This window comes from Oncorhynchus nerka, linkage group LG11 (genome assembly GCF_034236695.1).
Source record: "Oncorhynchus nerka isolate Pitt River linkage group LG11, Oner_Uvic_2.0, whole genome shotgun sequence".
Lineage (NCBI taxonomy): Eukaryota > Metazoa > Chordata > Actinopteri > Salmoniformes > Salmonidae > Oncorhynchus > Oncorhynchus nerka.
The window spans coordinates 33,996,771-34,021,992 of record NC_088406.1 but is presented as its reverse complement, the minus strand read 5'-3'; the positions used below and the strand labels follow the sequence as shown (position 1 = coordinate 34,021,992).

The 25,222-nt window shown below is 47.2% G+C and overlaps 1 protein-coding gene across 1 annotated transcript in view; it reads left to right on the top strand.

Annotated features, from left to right (window-relative positions):
• LOC115123823 (2-(3-amino-3-carboxypropyl)histidine synthase subunit 1) overlaps positions 1-25,222 on the top strand; it is a 120,839-nt gene that overhangs the window by 33,654 nt on the left and 61,963 nt on the right. The window lies entirely within an intron of this gene.

The window sequence follows — 25,222 nt, the reverse complement described above, 5'->3', positions numbered from 1 at the left end:
TATCTCTATCATCATCTCTATCATCTATCTCTATCATCTCCCCTTTCTCTCTATCATCTCCCCCTTTCTCTCTATCATCTCCCCCTTTCTCTCTATCATCTCCCCTTTCTCTCTATCATCTATCTCTATCATCTCCCCTTTCTCTCTATCATCTCCCCTCTCTCTATCATCTTTCTCTCTATCATCTCCCTTTCTCTCTATCATCTCCCTTTCTCTCTATCATCTCCCCTTTCTCTCTATCATCTCCCCTTTCTCTCATCTCCCCTTTCTCTCTATCATCTCTCTCTCTATCATCTCTCTATCATCTCTCTCTCTATCATCTCCCCCTCTCTCTCTATCATCTCCTTCTCTCTTTCTATCATCTCCTGCTCTCTCTCTCATCTATCATCTCCCTCTCTATCATCTCCCCCTCTCTCTCTCATCTATCATCTCCCTCTCTATCATCTCCCCCTCTATCATCTCCTTCTCTCTTTCTATCATCTCCTGCTCTCTCTGTCATCCCTCTATCTATCATCTCCCTCTCTGACACTAACTTAGTCAGACTTTCATTTTTCTCCGTTCTCTCTCCCTCCATATTTTTGCCTTTCCTTTCTCTCTAACTTGATTCTTCTAAAGAGAAAATAATGAGGCTTCCTCTCCGCTGAGTTGCCCTGCTATTACCCAGGGAAGTGCCTCTTCCTCTCCTCCAATATCCTCCCTCCATCCCTGCTCACAGACGCAGGACGAATAGGAGCTCTTGTCTGAAATGTAATGAAATGAAAGATGAGCCATCACCAGGTGCAGGATATAAATATGTCACACCCGTAACCTGATTGTGTGTATGAGGAAAGGCTGAGTGATGTACATCATCGTTGTGTGTGTATGAGGAAAGGCTGAGTGATGTACATCATTTGTGTGTGTGTGTGTACGAGGAGAGGCTGAGTGATGTACATCATCATTTGTGTGTGTACGAGGAGAGGCTGTGTGTGTGTGTGTGTATGAGGAGAGGCTGAGTGATGTACATAATCGTGTGTGTGTGTGTACGAGGAGAGGCTGAGTGATGTACATAATCATGTGTGTGTGTGTGTATGAGGAGAGGCTGAGTGATGTACACCATCTGTGTGTGTGTGTGTGTGTGTGTGTGTGTGTACGAGGAGAGGCTGAGTGATGTACATCATCATTTGTGTGTGTACGAGGAGAGGCTGTGTGTGTGTGTGTGTGTGTGTGTGTGTGTGTACGAGGAGAGGCTGAGTGATGTACATAATCGTGTGTGTGTGTGTACGAGGAGAGGCTGAGTGATGTACATAATCGTGTGTGTGTACGAGGAGAGGCTGAGTGATGTACATAATCGTGTGTGTGTATGAGGAGAGGCTGAGTGATGTACACCATCGTTGTGTGTGTGTGTGTATATGAGGAGAGGCTGAGTGATGTACACCATCGTTGTGTGTGTGTGTATATGAGGAGAGGCTGAGTGATGTACACCATCGTTGTGTGTGTATATGAGGAGAGGTTGAGTGATGTACACCATCGTTGTGTGTGTGTGTGTGTGTGTATATGAGGAGAGGTTGAGTGATGTACACCATCGTTGTGTGTGTGTGTGTGTATATATGAGGAGAGGTTGAGTGATGTACACCATCGTTGTGTGTGTGTGTATATGTGGAGAGGTTGAGTGATGTACACCATCGTTGTGTGTGTATATGAGGAGAGGCTGAGTGATGTACACCATCGTTGTGTGTGTGTGTGTATATGAGGAGAGGCTGAGTGATGTACACCATCGTGTGTGTGTGTGTGTGTGTGTGTGTGTATATGAGGAGAGGTTGAGTGATGTACACCAGCGTTGTGTTTGTGTGTATATGAGGAGAGGTTGAGTGATGTACACCATCGTTGTGTGTGTGTATATGAGGAGAGGTTGAGTGATGTACATCATCGTTGTGTGTGTATATGAGGAGAGGCTGAGTGATGTACACCATCGTTGTGTGTGTGTGTGTGTGTGTGTGTGTGTGTGTGTGTGTGTGTGTGTGTGTGTGTATATGAGGAGAGGTTGAGTGATGTACACCATCGTTGTGTGTGTGTGTGTATATGAGGAGAGGTTGAGTGATGTACATCATCGTTGTGTGTGTATATGAGGAGAGGCTGAGTGATGTACACCATCGTTGTGTGTGTGTGTGTATGAGGAGAGGCTGAGTGATGTACACCATGTGTGTGTGTGTGTGTGTGTGTGTGTGTGTGTGTGTGTGTGTGTGTGTGTGTATGCGGAGAGGCTGAATGATGTACACCATCGTTGTGTGTGTGTGTGTATATGAGGAGAGGTTGAGTGATGTACACCATCGTTGTGTGTGTGTATATGAGGAGAGGTTGAGTGATGTACATCATCGTTGTGTGTATGAGGAGAGGCTGAGTGATGTACATCATCGTTGTGTGTGTGTGTGTATGAGGAGAGGCTGAGTGATGTACACCATCGTTGTGTGTGTGTGTGTGTGTGTGTGTGTATATGAGGAGAGGTTGAGTGATGTACACCAGCGTTGTGTTTGTGTGTATATGAGGAGAGGTTGAGTGATGTACACCATCGTTGTGTGTGTATATGAGGAGAGGTTGAGTGATGTACACCATCGTTGTGTGTGTGTATATGAGGAGAGGTTGAGTGATGTACATCATCGTTGTGTGTGTATATGAGGAGAGGTTGAGTGATGTACACCATCGTTGTGTGTGTGTATATGAGGAGAGGTTGAGTGATGTACATCATCGTTGTGTGTGTATATGAGGAGAGGCTGAGTGATGTACACCATCGTGTGTGTGTGTGTGTGTGTGTGTGTGTGTGTATATGAGGAGAGGTTGAGTGATGTACACCATCGTTGTGTGTGTGTGTGTATATGAGGAGAGGTTGAGTGATGTACATCATCGTTGTGTGTGTATATGAGGAGAGGCTGAGTGATGTACACCATCGTTGTGTGTGTGTGTGTATGAGGAGAGGTTGAGTGATGTACACCATCGTTGTGTGTGTGTATATGAGGAGAGGTTGAGTGATGTACATCATCGTTGTGTGTATGAGGAGAGGCTGAGTGATGTACATCATCGTTGTGTGTGTGTGTGTGTGTGTGTGTGTATGCGGAGAGGCTGAATGATGTACACCATCGTTGTGTGTGTGTGTGTATATGAGGAGAGGTTGAGTGATGTACACCATCGTTGTGTGTGTGTATATGAGGAGAGGTTGAGTGATGTACATCATCGTTGTGTGTATGAGGAGAGGCTGAGTGATGTACATCATCGTTGTGTGTGTGTGTGTATGAGGAGAGGCTGAGTGATGTACACCATCGTTGTGTGTGTGTATGAGGAGAGGCTGAGTGATGTACATCATCGTTGTGTGTGTGTATGAGGAGAGGCTGAGTGATGTACACCATCGTTGTGTGTGTGTGAGGAGAGGCTGAATGATGTACATCATCGCTGTCCCCTGAGACCACTGTCCTGTCTCCATTGTTATAACACCCTGCTTATCTGTCTGTCTCTCCCCTGAGACCACTGTCCTGTCTCCACTGTTATAACACCCTGCTTATCTGTCTGTCTCTCCCCTGAGACCACTGTCCTGTCTCCACTGTTATAACACCCTGCTTATCTGTCTGTCTGTCTGTCCCCTGAGACCACTGTCCTGTCTCCACTGTTATAACACCCTGCTTATATGTCTGTCTGTCCCCTGAGACCACTGTCCTGTCTCCACTGTTATAACACCCTGCTTATCTGTCTGTCTCTCCCCTGAGACCACTGTCCTGTCTCCACTGTTATAACACCCTGCTTATCTGTCTGTCTCTCCCCTGAGACCAATGTCCTGTCTCCACTGTTATAACACCCTGCTTATCTGTCTGTCTCTCCCCTGAGACCAATGTCCTGTCTCCACTGTTCTAACACCCTGCTTATCTGTCTGTCTCTCCCCTGAGACCACTGTCCTGTCTCCACTGTTCTAACACCCTGCTTAACTGTCTGTAACACCCACCTAGAATGGGCACCATAGACACATGGCTAGTTTCACATATTGCTAAGGCTCACTAATGGACTGGGAGACAGATCATGGTGGCCATTGTCCAACATGGCCCCAACCAGCTCCAAGGGGTTGAACTGGGTCAGTTTCATGGAAGTATTAGCATTGCATTTATCCCCAGTAAAGCCAGACCTGATTCCACCTGATGAATATTGTTCAGGGTTTGAGACATTTAGGAATGGAATGGCCCTCTCAGTAAGTAAACCCTGATGAATATTGTTCAGGGTTTGAGACATTTAGGAATGGAATGGCCCTCTCAGTAAGTAAACCCTGATGAATATTGTTCAGGGTTTGAGACATTTAGGAATGGAATGGCCCTCTCAGTAAGTAAACCCTGATGAATATTGTTCAGGGTTTGAGACATTTAGGAATGGAATGGCCCTCTCAGTAAGTAAACCCTGATGAATATTGTTCAGGGTTTGAGACATTTAGGAATGGAATGGCCCTCTCAGTAAGTAAACCCTGATGAATATTGTTCAGGGTTTGAGACATATAGGAATGGAATGGCCCTCTCAGTAAGTAAACCCTGATGAATATTGTTCAGGGTTTGAGACATTTAGGAATGGAATGGCCCTCTCAGTAAGTAAACCCTGATGAATATTGTTCAGGGTTTGAGACATTTAGGAATGGAATGGCCCTCTCAGTAAGTAAACCCTGATGAATATTGTTCAGGGTTTGAGACATTTAGGAATGGAATGGCCCTCTCAGTAAGTAAACCCTGATGAATATTGTTCAGGGTTTGAGACATTTAGGAATGGAATGGCCCTCTCAGTAAGTAAACCCTGATGAAGCTGAAATGCGTTGGTTCTACTTTTAGCAATAAATACACTTTTTTTATTGAATTCCATTGTCCTCCAATTGTTGCTGAATCTTCTCTCCTCTCAGTAAGCTCAGCAGCCCAGGTCCTCCTCCTCCCTCTGTTTCTCCCTCTCTCTCCTTTTCCATCTCTTTCTTCCACACAGACGTGTACACACACTTCCACCCACACACGTACAGTCCCAGTCCCCGGGCAGGCTTCTCTGAGGGGTGCACCGTGGTACACAGCTGGGAGATTAAAATGTTTTTGCTGTTCATAAATCACAGCGACAGCAATGGGCCCATATTAAAGACAAGCGTAGGGAGCTCACAGCATGACTTGTCTGTTCTGTCTGCTGTGTCTGTTCTGTCTGTTCTGTCTGCTGTGTCTGTTCTGTCTGTTCTGTCTGCTGTGTCTGTTCTGTCTGCTGTGTCTGTTCTGTCTGCTGTGTCTGTTCTGTCTGCTGTGTCTGTTCTGTCTGTTCTGTCATGTCTGTTATGTCTGTTCTGTCTGTTCTGTCTGTTCTGTCTGTTCTGTCTGCTGTGTCTGCTGTGTCTGTTCTGTCTGTTCTGTCATGTCTGTTATGTCTGTTCTGTCTGCTGTGTCTGTTCTGTCTGCTGTGTCTGTTCTGTCTGTTCTGTCTGCCGTGTCTGTTCTGTCTGTTCTGTCTGCTGTGTCTGTTCTGTCTGCTGTGTCTGTTCTGTCTGTTCTGTCATGTCTGTTATGTCTGTTCTGTCTGTTCTGTCTGCTGTGTCTGTTCTGTCTGCTGTGTCTGTTCTGTCTGCTCTGTCTGCTGTGTCTGCTGTGTCTGCTGTGTCTGTTCTGTCTGTTGTGTCTGTTCTGTCTGTTCTGTCTGCCGTGTCTGTTCTGTCTGTTCTGTCTGCCGTGTCTGTTCTGTCTGCTGTGTCTGTTCTGTCTGCTGTGTCTGCTGTGTCTGTTCTGTCTGTTCTGTCTGTTCTGTCTGTTCTGTCTGCTGTGTCTGTTGTGTCTGTTCTGTCTGTTCTGTCTGCCGTGTCTGTTCTGTCTGTTCTGTCTGCTGTGCCTGTTCTGTCTGCTGTGTCTGTTCTGTCTGTTCTGTCTGCTGTGTCTGTTCTGTCTGCTGTGTCTGTTCTGTCTGCTGTGTCTGTTCTGTCTGTTCTGTCTGTTCTGTCTGCCGTGTCTGTTCTGTCTGCCGTGTCTGTTCTGTCTGTTCTGTCTGCTGTGTCTGTTCTGTCTGCTGTGTCTGTTCTGTCTGCCGTGTCTGTTCTGTCTGCTGTGTCTGTTCTGTCTGCTGTGTCTGCTGTGTCTGTTCTGTCTGTTCTGTCTGCTGTGTCTGTTCTGTCTGTTCTGTCTGTTCTGTCTGCCGTGTCTGTTCTGTCTGCTGTGTCTGTTCTGTCTGTTCTGTCTGCCGTGTCTGTTCTGTCTGCCGTGTCTGTTCTGTCTGCTGTGTCTGTTCTGTCTGCTGTGTCTGTTCTGTCTGCCGTGTCTGTTCTGTCTGCTGTGTCTGTTCTGTCTGCTGTGTCTGTTCTGTCTGCTGTGTCTGTTCTGTCTGCTGTGTCTGTTCTGTCTGTTCTGTCTGTTCTGTCTGCTGTGTCTGTTCTGTCTGTTCTGTCTGCTGTGTCTGTTCTGTCTGTTCTGTCTGCTGTGTCTGTTCTGTCTGTTCTGTCTGCCGTGTCTGTTCTGTCTGTTCTGTCTGCTGTGTCTGCTGTGTCTGTTCTGTCTGCCGTGTCTGTTCTGTCTGCTGTGTCTGCTGTGTCTGTTCTGTCTGCTGTGTCTGTTCTGTCTGCTGTGTCTGTTCTGTCTGTTCTGTCTGCTGTGTCTGTTCTGTCTGCCGTGTCTGTTCTGTCTGTTCTGTCTGCCGTGTCTGTTCTGTCTGTTCTGTCTGTTCTGTCTGCTGTGTCTGTTCTGTCTGCCGTGTCTGTTCTGTCTGTTCTGTCTGCCGTGTCTGTTCTGTCTGTTCTGTCTGCTGTGTCTGTTCTGTCTGTTCTGTCTGCTGTGTCTGTTCTGTCTGTTCTGTCTGCTGTGTCTGTTCTGTCTGTTCTGTCTGCCGTGTCTGTTCTGTCTGTTCTGTCTGCTGTGTCTGCTGTGTCTGTTCTGTCTGCCGTGTCTGTTCTGTCTGCTGTGTCTGCTGTGTCTGTTCTGTCTGCTGTGTCTGTTCTGTCTGTTCTGTCTGCTGTGTCTGTTCTGTCTGTTCTGTCTGCCGTGTCTGTTCTGTCTGTTCTGTCTGCCGTGTCTGTTCTGTCTGTTCTGTCTGCTGTGTCTGTTCTGTCTGTTCTGTCTGCCGTGTCTGTTCTGTCTGTTCTGTCTGCTGTGTCTGTTCTGTCTGCCGTGTCTGTTCTCTGCTGTGTCTGTTCTGTCTGCTGTGTCTGCTGTGTCTGTCCTGTCTGCTGTGTCTGTTCTGTCTGCTGTGTCTGTTCTGTCTGTTCTGTCTGCCGTGTCTGTTCTGTCTGTTCTGTCTGTTCTGTCTGCTGTGTCTGTTCTGTCTGTTCTGTCTGCTGTGTCTGTTCTGTCTGTTCTGTCTGCCGTGTCTGTTCTGTCTGCTGTGTCTGTTCTGTCTGCTGTGTCTGTTCTGTCTGTTCTGTCTGCTGTGTCTGTTCTGTCTGCTGTGTCTGTTCTGTCTGCTGTGTCTGTTCTGTCTGCCGTGTCTGTTCTGTCTGCCGTGTCTGTTCTGTCTGCTGTGTCTGTTCTGTCTGCCGTGTCTGTTCTGTCTGCCGTGTCTGTTCTGTCTGCCGTGTCTGTTCTGTCTGCCGTGTCTGTTCTGTCTGTTCTGTCTGCTGTGTCTGTTCTGTCTGCTGTGTCTGTTCTGTCTGCTGTGTCTGTTCTGTCTGTTCTGTCTGCTGTGTCTGTTCTGTCTGCTGTGTCTGTTCTGTCTGTTCTGTCTGCCGTGTCTGTTCTGTCTGCCGTGTCTGTTCTGTCTGCCGTGTCTGTTCTGTCTGCCGTGTCTGTTCTGTCTGCCGTGTCTGTTCTGTCTGCCGTGTCTGTTCTGTCTGCTGTGTCTGTTCTGTCTGCTGTGTCTGCTGTGTCTGTTCTGTCTGTTCTGTCTGTTCTGTCTGCCGTGTCTGTTCTGTCTGCCGTGTCTGTTCTGTCTGCCGTGTCTGTTCTGTCTGCCGTGTCTGTTCTGTCTGCCGTTTCTGTTCTGTCTGCCGTGTCTGTTCTGTCTGTTCTGTCTGCTGTGTCTGTTCTGTCTGCCGTGTCTGTTCTGTCTGCTGTGTCTGTTCTGTCTGCCGTGTCTGTTCTGTCTGCCGTGTCTGTTCTGTCTGCCGTTTCTGTTCTGTCTGCTGTTTCTGTTCTGCCTGTTCTGTCTGCCGTTTCTGTTCTGTCTGCTGTTTCTGTTCTGCCTGTTCTGTCTGCCGTTTCTGTTCTGTCTGCCGTTAATGTTCTGTCTGTTCTGTCTGCTGTTTCTGTTCTGTCTGCCGTGTCTGCCGTGTCTGTTCTGCCTGCCGTGTCTGTTCTGTCTGCCGTGTCTGTTCTGTCTGCCGTGTCTGTTCTGTCTGCCGTGTCTGTTCTGTCTGCTGTGTCTGTTCTGTCTGCTGTGTCTGTTCTGTCTGCTGTGTCTGCTGTGTCTGTTCTGTCTGTTCTGTCTGTTCTGTCTGCCGTGTCTGTTCTGTCTGCCGTGTCTGTTCTGTCTGCCGTGTCTGTTCTGTCTGCCGTGTCTGTTCTGTCTGCCGTTTCTGTTCTGTCTGCCGTGTCTGTTCTGTCTGTTCTGTCTGCTGTGTCTGTTCTGTCTGCTGTGTCTGTTCTGTCTGCTGTGTCTGTTCTGTCTGCCGTGTCTGTTCTGTCTGCCGTGTCTGTTCTGTCTGCCGTTTCTGTTCTGTCTGCTGTTTCTGTTCTGCCTGTTCTGTCTGCCGTTTCTGTTCTGTCTGCCGTTAATGTTCTGTCTGTTCTGTCTGCTGTTTCTGTTCTGTCTGTTCTGTCTGCCGTGTCTGTTCTGTCTGCCGTGTCTGTTCTGCCTGCCGTGTCTGTTCTGCCTGCCGTGTCTGTTCGGTCTGCCGTGTCTGTTCGGTCTGCCGTGTCTGTTATGTCTGCCGTGTCTGTTCTGTCTGCCGTGTCTGTTCTGTCTGCTGTGTCTACTTGTGTCAATATCTCATTTGTTGGGGAATGTTTTGTTTCATATGACTGCACCACTTGTTAAGTCAGCTTACTGTGGTCTGTGTACAACTTTGTTGGTCCATTCCCCTCGCAAAAATCAACAACAGTTAGACGTATTGGTAGAATGTTGCCAGTTTTCTTGACACACACAGACACACACACACAGACACACACACACACACACACATCTGTTTGTAGTGTCTGTCTTGTTAGTTTGGTGTAATGATGAATCTCCGTAGTAAACAGTCAGAATTGTGTCTGAAACATCTTGAAAGAATACTTACTAAATCTCTAGAGCAACACCACACGAGTCTTCTTAATGAAGGGAGACGTACTCCATCTCTAGAGCAACACCACAGGAGTCTTCTTAATGAAGGGAGACGTACTCCATCTCTAGAGCAACACCACAGGAGTCTTCTTAATGAAGGGAGACATACTCCATCTCTAGAGCAACACCACAGGAGTCTTCTTAATGAAGGGAGACATACTCCATCTCTAGAGCAACACCACAGGAGTCTTCTTAATGAAGGAGACATACTCCATCTCTAGAGCAACACCACAGGAGTCTTCTTACAGACATACTCCATCTCTAGAGCAACACCACAGGAGTCTTCTTAATGAAGGGAGACATACTCCATCTCTAGAGCAACACCACAGGAGTCTTCTTAATGAAGGGAGACGTACTCCATCTCTAGAGCAACACCACAGGAGTCTTCTTAATGAAGGGAGACGTACTCCATCTCTAGAGCAACACCACAGGAGTCTTCTTCATGAAGGGAGACGTACTCCATCTCTAGAGCAACACCACAGGAGTCTTCGTAATGAAGGCGTGTGACAACCCAAACACCTGTCAGCACCTAATCAAACTAATTAAAGCAGCATGTTAGTTGAAGCACAAACAATTAACTGTCATCAAGGAAGAAGTGTCTTTGGTTGACAGGGAATGGGTTTGTGTGGTGATGGGGAAGTTTGTCAATCTTGTCTGCCTGCCGCATTCCCAAACCGGAGAGAGAGAGAGAGACGAAAGCGACAGGCCCCTCTTTCGCCCATGCTGGGCTCTGATGAAATTCCTGTCACAGTCAGGCAAGGATCCGATCTCCCGAGGACAGCGAGACGTGGATGGATCTAACCTTGTGATCCCCTTGACAGTGGGAGTGAACTGCATCGATCCGCCATGTAAATAACCCCTTAGTCAAGCTGTACAGTGAGTGTCTATTTATGCAGGCATAGTTTATGCATCTTTCTCTGTAGTACATAACCACAACTCTCCAATCACCTAGCTATGAGCTCTGTACTAACTGTCTGCTAAAGAGGGCCCCTAATTAGCAAGGCCTGTTAAGAAGTTCACAGGCTTCTCGTCATCTAAATGACATCTGAATGACATTTCACTTCAGATGTTTCAGCTCAAGAGCCAGAGATGGTAACTCCAGCCAGGAAATGGAGAGGAGAGGGAGAGATGTGTTATCATAAGTCCAATGTGAGATGGGGCTTGAGGGTTGGGTTGCTGTAAACACTGGTAGCCATCCTCTCTATCTATCCCATTTCTCATCTCTCCCTCAATGTTTCTCTTTCTCTCTCTCTCTCCCCCTCTCTCGTTCTGTCTTTCTCTCCCTAGTTCAGCCCTTCTCCGGTGGGACAGGGGGATTGCACTCATCTTTGCTCTGTAATTACTCTCCTGATCGCAGGTAGCATCACATCTCTCATTGGGCCTCAGCTCTGTAATTACTCTCCTGTTCCCAGGTAGCATCACATCTCTCATTGGGCCTCAGCTCTGTAATTAATTACTCTCCTGTTCCCAGGTAGCATCACATCTCTCATTGGGCCTCAGCTCTGTAATTACTCTCCTGATCGCAGGTAGCATCACATCTCTCATTGGGCCTCAGCTCTGTAATTACTATCCTGTTCCCAGGTAGCATCACATCTCTCATTGGGCCTCAGCTCTGTAATTCCTCTCCTGTTCCCAGGTAGCATCACATCTCTCATTGGGCCTCAGCTCTGTAATTACTCTCCTGTTCCCAGGTAGCATCACATCTCTCATTGGGCCTCAGCTCTGTAATTACTCTCCTGTTCCCAGGTAGCATCACATCTCTCATTGGGCCTCAGCTCTGTAATTACTCTCCTGTTCCCAGGTAGCATCACATCTCTCATTGGGCCTCAGCTCTGTAATTACTCTCCTGATCGCAGGTAGCATCACATCTCTCATTGGGCCTCAGCTCTGTAATTACTATCCTGTTCCCAGGTAGCATCACATCTCTCATTGGGCCTCAGCTCTGTAATTACTCTCCTGTTCCCAGGTAGCATCACATCTCTCATTGGGCCTCAGCTCTGTAATTACTCTCCTGTTCCCAGGTAGCATCACATCTCTCATTGGGCCTCAGCTCTGTAATTACTCTCCTGTTCCCAGGTAGCATCACATCTCTCATTGGGCCTCAGCTCTGTAATTACTCTCCTGTTCCCAGGTAGCATCACATCTCTCATTGGGCCTCAGCTCTGTAATTACTCTCCTGATCGCAGGTAGCATCACATCTCTCATTGGGCCTCAGATCTGTAATTACTCTCCTGTTCCCAGGTAGCATCACTTCTCTCATTGGGGCCTCAGCTCTGTAATCAGATTCACTGCATCTATTACCCAGGTATTTCAGTCACACACTGGAAATAATGAGATGTGTAGCACCAATAAGATGGCATGATAATGTTATTTCTTGCAGATGGATGCTTGATTAGATACAGTAATATTCTGCAGTGCGGTTGTTTGCATTGTAGATATTGCAGTATGCTGCTGCTGTGGTGGGTCGACTGCTGCTGTGGTGGGTCGACTGCTGCTGTGGTGGGTCGACTGCTGCTGTGGTGGGTCGACTGCTGCTGTGGTGGGTCGACTGCTGCTGTGGTGGGTCGACTGCTGCTGTGGTGGGTCGACTGCTGCTGTGGTGGGTCGACTGCTGCTGTGGTGGGTCGACTGCTGCTGTGGTGGGTCGACTGCAGGGCATCTCTCTTCAACATTCTTGTGGGATAGCCATATATATGTTTTACCTGGGAGACATACATTTATGCAGCTCTAACAATGTCATTAGTATGCTTCAAAACAACAGGGGCAATGAGATTTAAGGAAGCCTATTGTTCAGCTACTATCTCTCTCTCACAAACACACACACACCAAACTGTGGGATTTAGGCTAGTTCTTAGTCTCCCATTATCATGATCTCTCTATTGCACAGCTCTCCCTCCCTCTCTCTCTGTCACACACACACAACATGCACAACACACACTGAAATCAAGACCTTGACGAAAGAAAGGATAAGCGAATCATATCTTAGAAAGCCAATATTGATTTACCGGATGAGTTCCCTTCATCCATGTGGCTGTGTTTTACTAGGCTCAGGTGGACTGTAGTGTCCTTCACACCAGAGCAGCCATTAGAGGAAGAGAGAGAGGGGAATGGAGAAGAGAACAAATATAAAGAGAGTCCATGCCCCTCTGGAGGGTGAAGGTAGTTGAGCATCGATAGCGATAAAAACAAAGAGAGAGAGGGGTTAGAGGAGAGAGGGGTTAGAGGAGAGAGGTGTAAACAGATGGAGAGAGAGGGGTTAGAGGAGAGAGAGGGGTTAGAGGAGAGCGGTGTAAACAGATGGAGAAAGGGGTTAGAGGAGAGAGGTGTAAACAGATGGAGAGAGAGGGGTTAGAGGAGAGAGAGGGGAGAGAGGGGTTGGAGGAGAGCGGTGTAAACAGATGGAGAGAGAGGGGTTAGAGGAGAGAGAGGTGTAAACAGATGGAGAGAGAGGGGTTAGAGGAGAGAGGTGTAAACAGATGGAGAGAGAGGGGTTAGTGGAGAGAGGTGTAAACAGATGGAGAGAGAGGGGTTAGAGGAGAGAGGTGTAAACAGATGGAGAGAGAGGGGTTAGAGGAGAGAGGTGTAAACAGATGGAGAGAGAGGGGTTAGAGGAGAGAGGTGTAAACAGATGGAGAGAGAGGGGTTAGTGGAGAGAGGTGTAAACAGATGGAGAGAGAGGGGTTAGAGGAGAGAGGTGTAAACAGATGGAGAGAGAGGGGTTAGAGGAGAGAGGTGTAAACAGATGGAGAGAGGGGTTAGAGGAGAGAGGTGTAAACAGATGGAGAGAGAGGGGGTAGAGGAGAGAGAGAGGGGTTAGAGGAGAGAGGTGTAAACAGATGGAGAGAGGGGTTAGAGGAGAGAGGTGTAAACAGATGGAGAGAGAGGGGTTAGAGGAGAGAGGTGTAAACAGATGGAGAGAGAGGGTTTAGAGGAGAGAGGTGTAAACAGATGGAGAGAGGGGGTAGAGGAGAGAGATGGGTTAGAGGAGAGAGGTGTAAACAGATGGAGGGGTTTAGAGGAGAGAGGTGTAAACATATGGAGAGAGCGGTGTAAACAGATGGAGAGAGGGGTTAGAGGAGAGAGGTGTAAACAGATGGAGAGAGAGGGGTTAGAGGAGAGAGGTGTAAACAGATGGAGAGAGGGGTTAGAGGAGAGAGGTGTAAACAGATGGAGAGAGAGGGGTTAGAGGAGATAGGTAAACAGATGGAGAGAGGTGTAAACAGATGTAGAGAGGTGTAAACAGATGGAGAGAGAGGGGTTAGAGGAGAGAGAGGGGTTAGAGGAGAGCGGTGTAAACAGATGGAGAAAGGGGTTAGAGGAGAGAGGTGTAAACAGATGGAGAGAGAGGGGTTAGAGGAGAGAGAGGGGTTAGAGGAGAGCGGTGTAAACAGATGGAGAGAGAGGGGTTAGAGGAGAGAGGTGTAAACAGATGGAGAGAGAGGGGTTAGAGGAGAGAGGTGTAAACAGATGGAGAGAGAGGGGTTAGTGGAGAGAGGTGTAAACAGATGGAGAGAGAGGGGTTAGAGGAGAGAGGTGTAAACAGATGGAGAGAGAGGGGTTAGAGGAGAGAGGTGTAAACAGATGGAGAGAGAGGGTTTAGAGGAGAGAGGTGTAAACAGATGGAGAGAGAGGGGGTAGAGGAGAGAGAGGGGTTAGAGGAGAGAGGTGTAAACAGATGGAGAGAGGGGTTAGAGGAGAGAGGTGTAAACAGATGGAGAGAGAGGGGTTAGAGGAGAGAGGTGTAAACAGATGGAGAGAGAGGGTTTAGAGGAGAGAGGTGTAAACAGATGGAGAGAGGGGGTAGAGGAGAGAGATGGGTTAGAGGAGAGAGGTGTAAACAGATGGAGGGGGTTTAGAGGAGAGAGGTGTAAACATATGGAGAGAGCGGTGTAAACAGATGGAGAGAGGGGTTAGAGGAGAGAGGTGTAAACAGATGGAGAGAGAGGGGTTAGAGGAGAGAGGTGTAAACAGATGGAGAGAGGGGTTAGAGGAGAGAGGTGTAAACAGATGGAGAGAGAGGGGTTAGAGGAGATAGGTAAACAGATGGAGAGTAAACAGGTGTAAACAGATGGAGAGAGAGGGGTTAGAGGAGAGAGAGGTGTAAACAGATGGAGAGAGAGGGGTTAGAGGAGAGAGGTGTAAACAGATGGAGAGAGAGGGGTTAGAGGAGATAGGTAAACAGATGGAGAGAGGTGTAAACAGATGTAGAGAGGTGTAAACAGATGGAGAGAGAGGGGTTAGAGGAGAGAGAGGGGTTAGAGGAGAGCGGTGTAAACAGATGGAGAAAGGGGTTAGAGGAGAGAGGTGTAAACAGATGGAGAGAGAGGGGTTAGAGGAGAGAGAGGGGTTAGAGGAGAGCGGTGTAAACAGATGGAGAGAGAGGGGTTAGAGGAGAGAGGTGTAAACAGATGGAGAGAGGGGTTAGAGGAGAGAGGTGTAAACAGATGGAGAGAGGGGTTAGTGGAGAGAGGTGTAAACAGATGGAGAGAGAGGGGTTAGAGGAGAGAGGTGTAAACAGATGGAGAGAGAGGGGTTAGAGGAGAGAGGTGTAAACAGATGGAGAGAGGGTTTAGAGGAGAGAGGTGTAAACAGATGGAGAGAGAGGGGTAGAGGAGAGAGAGGGGTTAGAGGAGAGGTGTAAACAGATGGAGAGAGGGGTTAGAGGAGAGAGGTGTAAACAGATGGAGAGAGGGGTTAGAGGAGAGAGGTGTAAACAGATGGAGAGAGAGGGTTAGAGGAGAGAGGTGTAAACAGATGGGAGAGAGGGGTAGAGGAGAGAGATGGGTTAGAGAGAGAGGTGTAAACAGATGGAGGGGGTTTAGAGGAGAGAGGTGTAAACATATGGAGATGGTAAACAGATGGAGAGGGTTTAGAGGAGAGAGGTGTAAACAGATGGAGAGAGAGGGGTTAGAGGAGAGTAAACAGAGAGAGGGGTTAGAGGAGAGAGGTGTAAACAGATGGAGAGAGAGGTGTAAACAGATGTTAGGTGTAAACAGATGGGAGAGAGGGTTAACAGGAGAGAGGTGTAAACAGATGGAGAGAGAGGGGTTAGAGGAGAGAGGTGTAAACAGATGGAGAGAGGGGTTAGAGGAGAGAGGTGTAAACAGATGGAGAGGAGGGGTTAGAGGAGATAGGTAAACAGATGGAGAGAGGTGTAAACAGATGTAGAGAGGTGTAAACAGATGGAGAGAGAGGGGTTAGAGGGAGAGAGGGGTGTAAACAGATGGAGAAAGGGGTTAGAGGAGAGAGGTGTAAACAGATGAGAGGGGAGGAGAGAGAGGGGTTAGAGGAGAGAGGTGTAAACAGATGGAGAGAGAGGGGTTAGAGGAGAGAGGTGTAAACAGATGGAGAGAGAGGGGTTAGAGGAGAGAGGTGTAAACAGATGGAGAGAGAGGGGTTAGTGGAGAGAGGTGTAAACAGATGAGAGAGGGGTTAGAGGAGAGAGGTGTAAACAGATGGAGAGAGAGGGGTTAGAGGAGAGAGGTGTAAACAGATGGAGAGAGGGTTTAGAGGGGTTAGGAGAGAGATGGGTTAGAGAGAGGTGTAAACAGATGGAGGGGAGAGGAGAGAGGTGTAAACATATGGAGAGAGGTGTAAACAGATGGAGAGAGGGGTTAGAGGAGAGGTGTAAACAGATGGAGAGAGAGGGGTTAGAGGAGAGAGGTGTAAACAGATGGAGAGAGGGGTTAGAGGAGAGAGGTGTAAACAGATGGAGAGAGAGGGGTTAGAGGAGATAGGTAAACAGATGGAGAGAGGTGTAAACAGATGTAGAGAGGTGTAAACAGATGGAGAGAGAGGGGTTAGAGGAGAGAGGTGTAAACAGATGGAGAGAGAGGGGTTAGAGGAGAGAGAGGTGTAAACAGATGGAGAGAGAGGGGTTAGAGGAGAGAGGTGTAAACAGATGGAGAGAGAGGGGTTAGAGGAGATAGGTAAACAGATGGAGAGAGGTGTAAACAGATGAGAGAGATGTAGAGGGTTAAACAGATGGGAGAGAGGGGTTGTAAACAGATGGAGAGAGAGGGGTTAGAGGAGAGAGGTGTAAACAGATGGAGAGAGGGGTTAGAGGAGAGAGGTGTAAACAGATGGAGAGAGGGGTTAGAGGAGAGCGGTGTAAACAGATGGAGAGAGAGGGGTTAGAGGAGAGGGGTGTAAACAGATGGAGAGAGAGGTGTAAACAGATGGAGAGAGGGGTTAGAGGAGAGAGAGGTGTAAACAGATGGAGAGAGGAGGGTTAGAGGGGGAGGAGAGGTGTAAACAGATGGAGAGAGAGGGGTTAGAGGAGAGAGAGGTGTAAACAGATGGAGAGAGAGGGGTTAGAGGAGAGAGGTGTAAACAGATGAAGAGAGAGGGGTTAGAGGAGAGCGGTGTAAACAGATGGAGAGAGAGGGGTTAGAGGAGAGGGGTGTAAACAGATGGAGAGAGGGGTTAGAGGAGAGAGAGGTGTAAACAGATGGAGAGAGGGGGGTTAGAGGAGAGAGGTGTAAACAGATGGAGAGAGAGGGGTAGAGGAGAGATGGTTAGATGAGAGAGGTAAAAACAGATGGAGAGAGAGGGGTTAGAGGAGAGAGGTGTAAACAGATGGAGAGAGAGGGGTTAGAGGAGAGCGGTGTAAACAGATGGAGAGAGAGGGGTTAGAGGAGAGAGGTGTAAAAAGATGGAGAGAGAGGGATAGAGGAGAGAGGTGTAAACAGATGGAAGAGAGGGGTTAGAGGAGAGAGGTGTAAACAGATGGGAGAGAGGGGTAGAGGAGAGAGGTGTAAACAGATGGAGAGAGGGGTAAAGATGGAGAGAGAGGGGTTAGAGGAGAGAGAGGGGTAAACAGATGGAGAGAGAGGGTAAACAGATGGAGAAAGAGGGGGTAGAGGAGAGGTGTAAACAGATGGAGAGAGAGGTGTAAACAGATGGAGAGAGAGGGGTTAGAGGAGAGAGCGGTGTAAACAGATGGAGAGAGAGGTGTAAACAGATGGAAAGAGAGGGGTTAGAGGAGAGAGGTGTAAACAGATGGAGAGAGGGGTTAGAGGAGAGAGGTGTAAACAGATGGAGAGAGAGGGGTTAGAGAAGAGAGAGGTGTAAACAGATGGAGTGAGAGGTGTAAACAGATGGAGTGAGAGGGGTTAGAGGAGAGAGGTGTAAACAGATGGAGAGAGAGGGGTTAGAGGAGATAGGTGTAAACAGATGGAGAGAGAGGTGTAAACAGATGGAGAGAGAGGGGTTAGAGGAGAGAGGTGTAAACAGATGGAAAGAGAGGGGTTAGAGGAGAGAGGTGTAAACAGATGGAGAGAGGTGTAAACAGATGGAGAGAGAGGTGTTAGAGGAGATATGTAAACAGATGGAGAGAGAGGGGTTAGAGGAGAGAGAGGTGTAAACAGATGGAGAGAGAGGTGTAAACAGATGGAAAGAGAGGGGTTAGAGGAGAGAGGTGTAAACAGATGGAGAGAGGGGTTAGAGGAGAGAGGTGTAAACAGATGGAGAGAGAGGGGTTAGAGAAGAGAGAGGTGTAAACAGATGGAGTGAGAGGTGTAAACAGATGGAGTGAGAGGGGTTAGAGGAGAGAGGTGTAAACAGATGGAGAGAGAGGGGTTAGAGGAGATAGGTGTAAACAGATGAGAGAGAGGTGTAAACAGATGGAGAGAGAGGGTTAGAGGGAGAGGTGTAAACAGATGGAAGAGAGGGGTTAGAGGAGAGAGAGGTGTAAACAGATGGAGAGAGGTGTAAACAGATGGAGAGAGAGGTGTTAGAGGAGATATGTAAACAGATGGAGAGATAGGGGTTAGAGGAGAGAGAGGTGTAAACAGATGGAGATAGAGGTGTAAACAGATGGAAAGAGAGGGGTTAGAGGAGAGAGGTGTAAACAGATGGAGAGAGAGGGGTTAGAGGAGAGAGAGGTGTAAACAGATGGAGAGAGAGGTGTAAACAGATGGAGAGAGGGGGTTAGAGGAGAGAGGTGTAAACAGATGGAGAGAGGGGTAGATGAGAGAGGTGTAAACAGATGGAGAGAGGTGTAAACAGATGGAGAGAGAGGTGTAAACAGATGGAAAGGGGTTAGATGAGAGAGGTGTAAACAGATGGAGAGAGGGGGTTAGATGAGAGAGGTGTAAACAGATGGAGAGAGGGGAGTTAGAGGAGAGAGGTGTAAAAAGATGGAGAGAGAGGGGGTAGAGGAGAGAGGTGTAAACAGATGGAGAGAGATGGGTTAGAGGAGAGAGGTGTAAACAGATGGAGAGGGGTAGAGGAGAGAGGTGTAAACAGATGGAGAGAGAGGTGTTAGAGGAGAGGTGTAAACAGATGGAGAGAGAGGGGTTAGAGGAGAGAGAGGTGTAAACAGATGGAGAGAGAGGTGTAAACAGATGGAGAGAGGGGGGTTAGAGGAGAGAGGTGTAAACAGATGGAGAGAGGGGGGTTAGAGGAGAGAGGTGTAAACAGATGGAGAGAGAGGTGTAAACAGATGGAGAGAGAGGGGTTAGAGGAGAGAGGTGTAAACAGATGGAGAGAGGGGAGTTAGAGGAGAGAGGTGTAAAAAGATGGAGAGAGAGGGGGTAGAGGAGAGAGGTGTAAACAGATGGAGAGAGATGGGTTAGAGGAGAGAGGTGTAAACAGATGGAGAGAGAGGGGGTAGAGGAGAGAGGTGTAAACAGATGGAGTGAGAGGTGTAAACAGATGGAGAGAGAGGGGTAAACAGATGGAGAGAGAGGGGTTAGAGGAGAGAGAGGGGTAAACAGATGGAGAGAGAGGTGTAAACAGATGGAAAGAGAGGGGTTAGAGGTGAGAGGTGTAAACAGATGGAGAGAGAGGGGTTAGAGGAGAGGTGTAAACAGATGGAGAGAGAGGGGTTAGAGGAGAGAGGTGTAAACAGATGGAGAGAGGTGTAAACAGATGGAGAGAGAGGGGTTAGCGGAGAGAGAGGTGTAAACAGATGGAGAGAGGGGTTAGAGGAGAGAGAGGTGTAAACAGATGGAGAGAGGGGGGTTAGAGGAGAGAGGTGTAAACAGATGGAGAGAGAGGGGGTAGAGGAGAGAGGGGTTAGATGAGAGAGGTGTAAACAGATGTGGAGAGAGGGGTTAGAGGAGAGAGGTGTAAACAGATGGAGAGAGAGGGGTTAGAGGAGAGCGGTGTAAACAGATGGAGAGAGGTGTAAACAGATGGAGAGAGAGGTGTTAGAGGAGAGGTGTAAACAGATGGAGAGAGAGGGGTTAGAGGAGAGAGAGGTGTAAACAGATGGAGAGAGAGGTGTAAACAGATGGAAAGAGAGGGGTTAGAGGAGAGAGGTGTAAACAGATGGAGAGAGAGGGGTTAGAGGAGAGAGAGGTGTAAACAGATGGAGAGAGAGGTGTAAACAGATGGAGAGAGGGGGGTTAGAGGAGAGAGGTGTAAACAGATGGAGAGAGAGGGGGTAGATGAGAGAGGTGTAAACAGATGGAGAGAGAGGTGTAAACAGATGGAGAGAGAGGTGTAAACAGATGGAGAGAGGGGGGTTAGAGGAGAGAGGTGTAAACAGATGGAGAGAGAGGTGTAAACAGATGGAAAGAGAGGGGTTAGATGAGAGAGGTGTAAACAGATGGAGAGAGAGGTGTAAACAGATGGAGAGAGGGGGGTTAGAGGAGAGAGATGTAAACAGATGGAGAGGGGGTAGAGGAGAGAGAGGGGTTAGATGAGAGAGGTGTAAACAGATGGAGAGAGGGGAGTTAGAGGAGAGAGGTGTAAAAAGATGGAGAGAGAGGGGGTAGAGGAGAGAGGTGTAAACAGATGGAGAGAGATGGGTTAGAGGAGAGAGGTGTAAACAGATGGAGAGAGAGGGGGTAGAGGAGAGAGGTGTAAACAGATGGAGAGAGAGGGGTAAACAGATGGAGAGAGAGGGGTTAGAGGAGAGAGAGGGGTAAACAGATGGAGAGAGAGGTGTAAACAGATGGAAAGAGAGGGGTTAGAGGAGAGAGGTGTAAACAGATGGAGAGAGAGGGGTTAGAGGAGAGAGGTGTAAACAGATGGAGAGAGAGGGGTTAGAGGAGAGAGGTGTAAACAGATGGAGAGAGGTGTAAACAGATGGAGAGAGAGGGGTTAGAGGAGAGAGAGGTGTAAACAGATGGAGAGAGAGGTGTAAACAGATGGAAAGAGAGGGGTTAGAGGAGAGAGGTGTAAACAGATGGAGAGAGGTGTAAACAGATGGAGAGAGGGGGGTTAGAGGAGAGAGGTGTAAACAGATGGAGAGAGAGGGGTTAGAGGAGAGAGAGGTGTAAACAGATGGAAAGAGAGGGGTTAGAGGAGAGAGGTGTAAACAGATGGAGTGAGGGGTGTTAACAGATGGAAAGAGAGGGGTTAGAGGAGAGAGGTGTAAACAGATGGAGAGAGAGGGGTTAGAGGAGAGAGGTGTAAACAGATGGAGAGAGGTGTAAACAGATGGAGAGAGAGGGGTTAGAGGAGAGAGGTGTAAACAGATGGAGAGAGAGGGGTTAGAGGAGAGGTGTAAACAGATGGAAAGAGAGGGGTTAGAGGAGAGAGAGGTGTAAACAGATGGAGAGAGAGGTGTAAACAGATGGAAAGAGAGGGGTTAGAGGAGAGGTGTAAACAGATGGAGAGAGAGGGGTTAGAGGAGAGAGAGGTGTAAACAGATGGAGAGAGAGGTGTAAACAGATGGAGAGAGAGGGGTTAGAGGAGAGAGGTGTAAACAGATGGAGAGAGAGGGGTTAGAGGAGAGAGGTCTAAACAGATGGAGAGAGGTGTAAACAGATGGAGAGAGAGGGGTTAGAGGAGAGAGGTGTAAACAGATGGAGAGAGAGGTGTAAACAGATGGAGAGAGAGGGTTTAGAGGAGAGAGGTGTAAACAGATGGAGAGAGGGGTTAGATGAGAGGTGTAAACAGATGGAGAGAGAGGGGTTAGAGGAGAGAGAGGTGTATAAACAGATGGAGAGAGAGGGGTTAGAGGAGAGAGGTTTAAACATATGGAGAGAGAGGGGTTAGAGGAGAGAGGTGTAAACAGATGGAGAGAGGGGTTAGAGGAGAGAGAGGTGTAAACAGATGGAGAGAGAGGGGTTAGAGGAGAGAGAGGTGTAAACAGATGGAGAGATGAAAACAGAGGCGAGAAAGGAGAGTCTGAACTTTGAACTACCTCTTATCAAGCTAAAGGTTGAAGGTACAATGAAATCCAGTGGAAGATGAATTTAAAAAAGGGAGAGTGAGAGAGGAAGTGGCCTCTGTAGCCAGTGTACAGTATCTAAGGGTTCATTGACTGGGCAGCAGTAGACAGCCAGCTGTTGTTAGTCAGACTGGGTTGGTGGGTAGGCTACACGGTCTGTTTCAGTCTCCTGTTTTCCCCTTTATTCTCACTATTATTTCTACCTTTCCTGGCTAGCCTGAATATGTCAAAACACAGCCACTAAACCACAGCAGCTACAAAAACATCTCACTCCCCTCTAACACCCCCCCCCCCTCTATCTCCTCATCTCCACTGCTCTCTTTCCTGTTCTGCATTTTAACCATTCATACCTCTCTTTCCTGTTCTGCATTTTAACCATTCATACCTCTCTTTCCTGTTCTGCATTTTATCCATTCATACCTCTCTTTCCTGTTCTGCATTTTATCCATTCATACCTCTCTTTCCTGTTCTGCATTTTATCCATTCATACCTCTCTTTCCTCTCTCTGTCCTTTATCCATTCACACCTCTCTTTCCTGTTCTGCATTTTATCCATTCATACCTCTCTTTCCTGTTCTGCATTTTATCCATTCATACCTCTCTTTCCTGTTCTGCATTTTATCCATTCATACCTCTCTTTCCTCTCTCTGTCCTTTATCCATTCACACCTCTTTCCCTTCTGTCCTTTATCCATTCACACCTCTCTTTCCTGTTCTGCATTTTATCCATTCATACCTCTCTTTCCTGTTCTGCATTTTATCCATTCACACCTCTCTTTCCTCTCTGTCCTTTATCCATTCACACCTCTCTTTCCCTTCTGTCCTTTATCCAGTCACACCTCTCTTTCCTCTCTCTGTCCTTTATCCATTCACACCTCTTTCCTCTCTCTGTACTTTATCCATGCACACCTCTTTCCTCTCTCTGTCCTTTATCCATTCACACCTCTCTTTCCCTTCTGTCCTTTATCCATTCACACCTCTCTTTCCCCACTCTATCCATTCACACCTCTCTTTCCTCTCTCTGTCCTTTATCCATTCACACCTCTCTTTCCTCTCTCTGTTCTTTATCCATTCACACCTCTCTTTCCTCTCTCTGTCCTTTATCCATTCACACCTCTCTTTCCTCTCTCTGTCCTTTATCCATTCACACTTCTCTTTCCTCTCTCTGTCCTTTATCCATTCACACCTCTCTTTCCTCTCTCTGTCCTTTATCCATTCACACCTCTCTTTCCCCTCTGTCCTTTATCCATTCACACCTCTCTTTCCCCTCTTTCCTTTATCCATTCACACCTCTCTTTCCCCTCTGTCCTTTATCCATTCACACTTCTCTTTCCTCTCTCTGTCCTTTATCCATTCACACCTCTCTTTCCTCTCTCTGTCCTTTATCCATTCACACCTCTCTTTCCTCTCTCTGTCCTTTATCCATTCACACCTCTCTTTCCTCTCTCTGTCCTTTATCCATTCACACCTCTCTTTCCTCTCTCTGTCCTTTATCCATTCACACCTCTCTTTCCTCTCTCTGTCCTTTATCCATTCACACCTCTCTTTCCTCTCTCTGTCCTTTATCCATTTCTCTTTCCTCTCTCTGTCCTTTATCCATTCACACCTCTCTTTCCTCTCTCTGTCCTTTATCCATTCACACCTCTCTTTCCTCTCTCTGTCCTTTATCCATTCACACCTATTTCCTCTCTCTGTCCTTTATCCATTCACACCTCTCTCCTCTCTCTGTGCTTTATCCATTCACACCTCTCTTTCCTCTCTCTGTCCTTTATCCATTCACACCTCCCTTTCCTCTCTCTGTCCTTTATCCATTCACACCTCCCTTTCCTCTCTCTGTCCTTTATCCATTCACACCTCTCTTTCCTCTCTCTGTCCTTTATCCATTCACACCTCTCTTTCCTCTCTCTGTCCTTTATCCATTCACACCTCTCTTTCCTCTCTCTGTCCTTTATCCATTCACACCTCTCTTTCCTCTCTCTGTCCTTTATCCATTCACACCTCTCTTTCCTCTCTCTGTCCTTTATCCATTCACACCTCTCTTTCCTCTCTCTGTCCTTTATCCATTCACACCTATTTCCTCTCTCTGTGCTTTATCCATTCACACCTCTCTTTCCTCTCTCTGTCCTTTATCCATTCACACCTCCCTTTCCTCTCTCTGTCCTTTATCCATTCACACCTCTCTTTCCTCTCTGTCCTTTATCCATTCATACCTCCCTTTCCTCTCTCTGTCCTTTATCCATTCACACCTCTCTTTCCTCTCTCTGTCCTTTATCTACTCACACACTTCTCTTTCTTAGCTTTCAGCATTCACTCATTTTAGTCAGTGTTTTCATCCCCCGGAAGGGATGATGAGATACAGAATGAATTAATTTGTTGCTTTAATTTATTAGAGCAAAATAAAACAAAAAACTGGTATGGCTTTGTGGCTTTTTCAATAGAAAAGGCCTTCCGTAGTAGGTGTATGTAATGTGGATAGGGCAGTTGATAGTATTTTATGCTAAGGCCACAGATGGACAGATCATCTGTAATTGACCCTGCCTCTGCAGTTTCCATCCAGATGTGCTATCTATAAATCCATGTTCTATAAAACAAAATAGTGTCCTTACTTACCCCTACCCCCCACTAATCAGATTATCAACTAGTCTCTTTATCCTGACCCTCTAATATATCTCATCTGTTGATGCAGACTGACTGACTGTAGCTCTGTTGTTCAATGATGATTGACTCCTGTTCATGGACCACCAACCTGACTGCTCTATAGGCCCTGTTGATGTTTGGCATGTCAATCATAAAGGGATGGAAAAGCATTATCTGAGTGACATGTCACTCTTAGTCCCTCTACTTGACTTGTCCCAGTCAGAGACAGCCAGTACATGGTAAAATGCTGAGACTGGGGATTGATCTACTTAATTACTTGTCCCAGTCAGAGACAGCCAGTACAATGTAACATGCTGAGACTGGGGATTGAACGCGAGGGGTTCTTAACGCGAGGGGTTCCCCTAGGGGAACGCCACCTCCCCCGTTCAGCTGGAACGGTGGCGCAGGGAATGCAAAAATATTCTTAGAAATATTTAACCTCCACACATTAACAAGTCCAATAGCTCAAATGAAAGATAAACACCTTGTTCATCTAGCCAGCAAGTGAGATTTCTAAAATGTTTTACGGCGAAAACATAGCACATATTTATGTCAAACCACCACCAAAGACACAGCTAATTTGAATAGCCATGTTGAACAAAAGATGCAATCAACAACCGCAGGATTAAAAGAAAAATAATTCACTAACCTTTTGAAAATCTTCATCAGATGACAGTAATAGGACATGTTACACAGTACATTTGTTTTTTTCAATAATATGCTATTCATATCCATAAATCTCTGTTTACAATGACGCCATGTTCAAAAAATGCTACTCAAATGTCCGGAGAAATGATGATAGCTCCGCCAGATAACGTCAGATAACAAGCAATACACATCATAAACTTTGACTAAATATACATGTTCTACATATAGTTACAAAGATACACTTCTTCTTAATGCAACCGCTGTGTTACATTTATTTTTAACGTTACAGAATTCGTTCACTAGGCAATAATATGAGACGGCGCTCAGACATTAGCAATATGTCTCCTCTATGTTGGAGTCCACAGAAACACAAAATTACCACATAAATATTCCCTTACCTTTGATGTTCTTCGATCAGAAGCCGTGGAAGGAGTCATACTTACCAAAAACTGCGTTTGGTTTTCAAGTCTGTGTCTTTGGGTTATCAAACGCGACAAATTCCGGCTGAAATGCAGCCAAAATTCTAGTGGATGCGCATCAAAACTTCAAAATTACATATTATATGTCGACTAAACTGGTCAAACTAAGTGCAGAATCAAGCTTTAGGATGT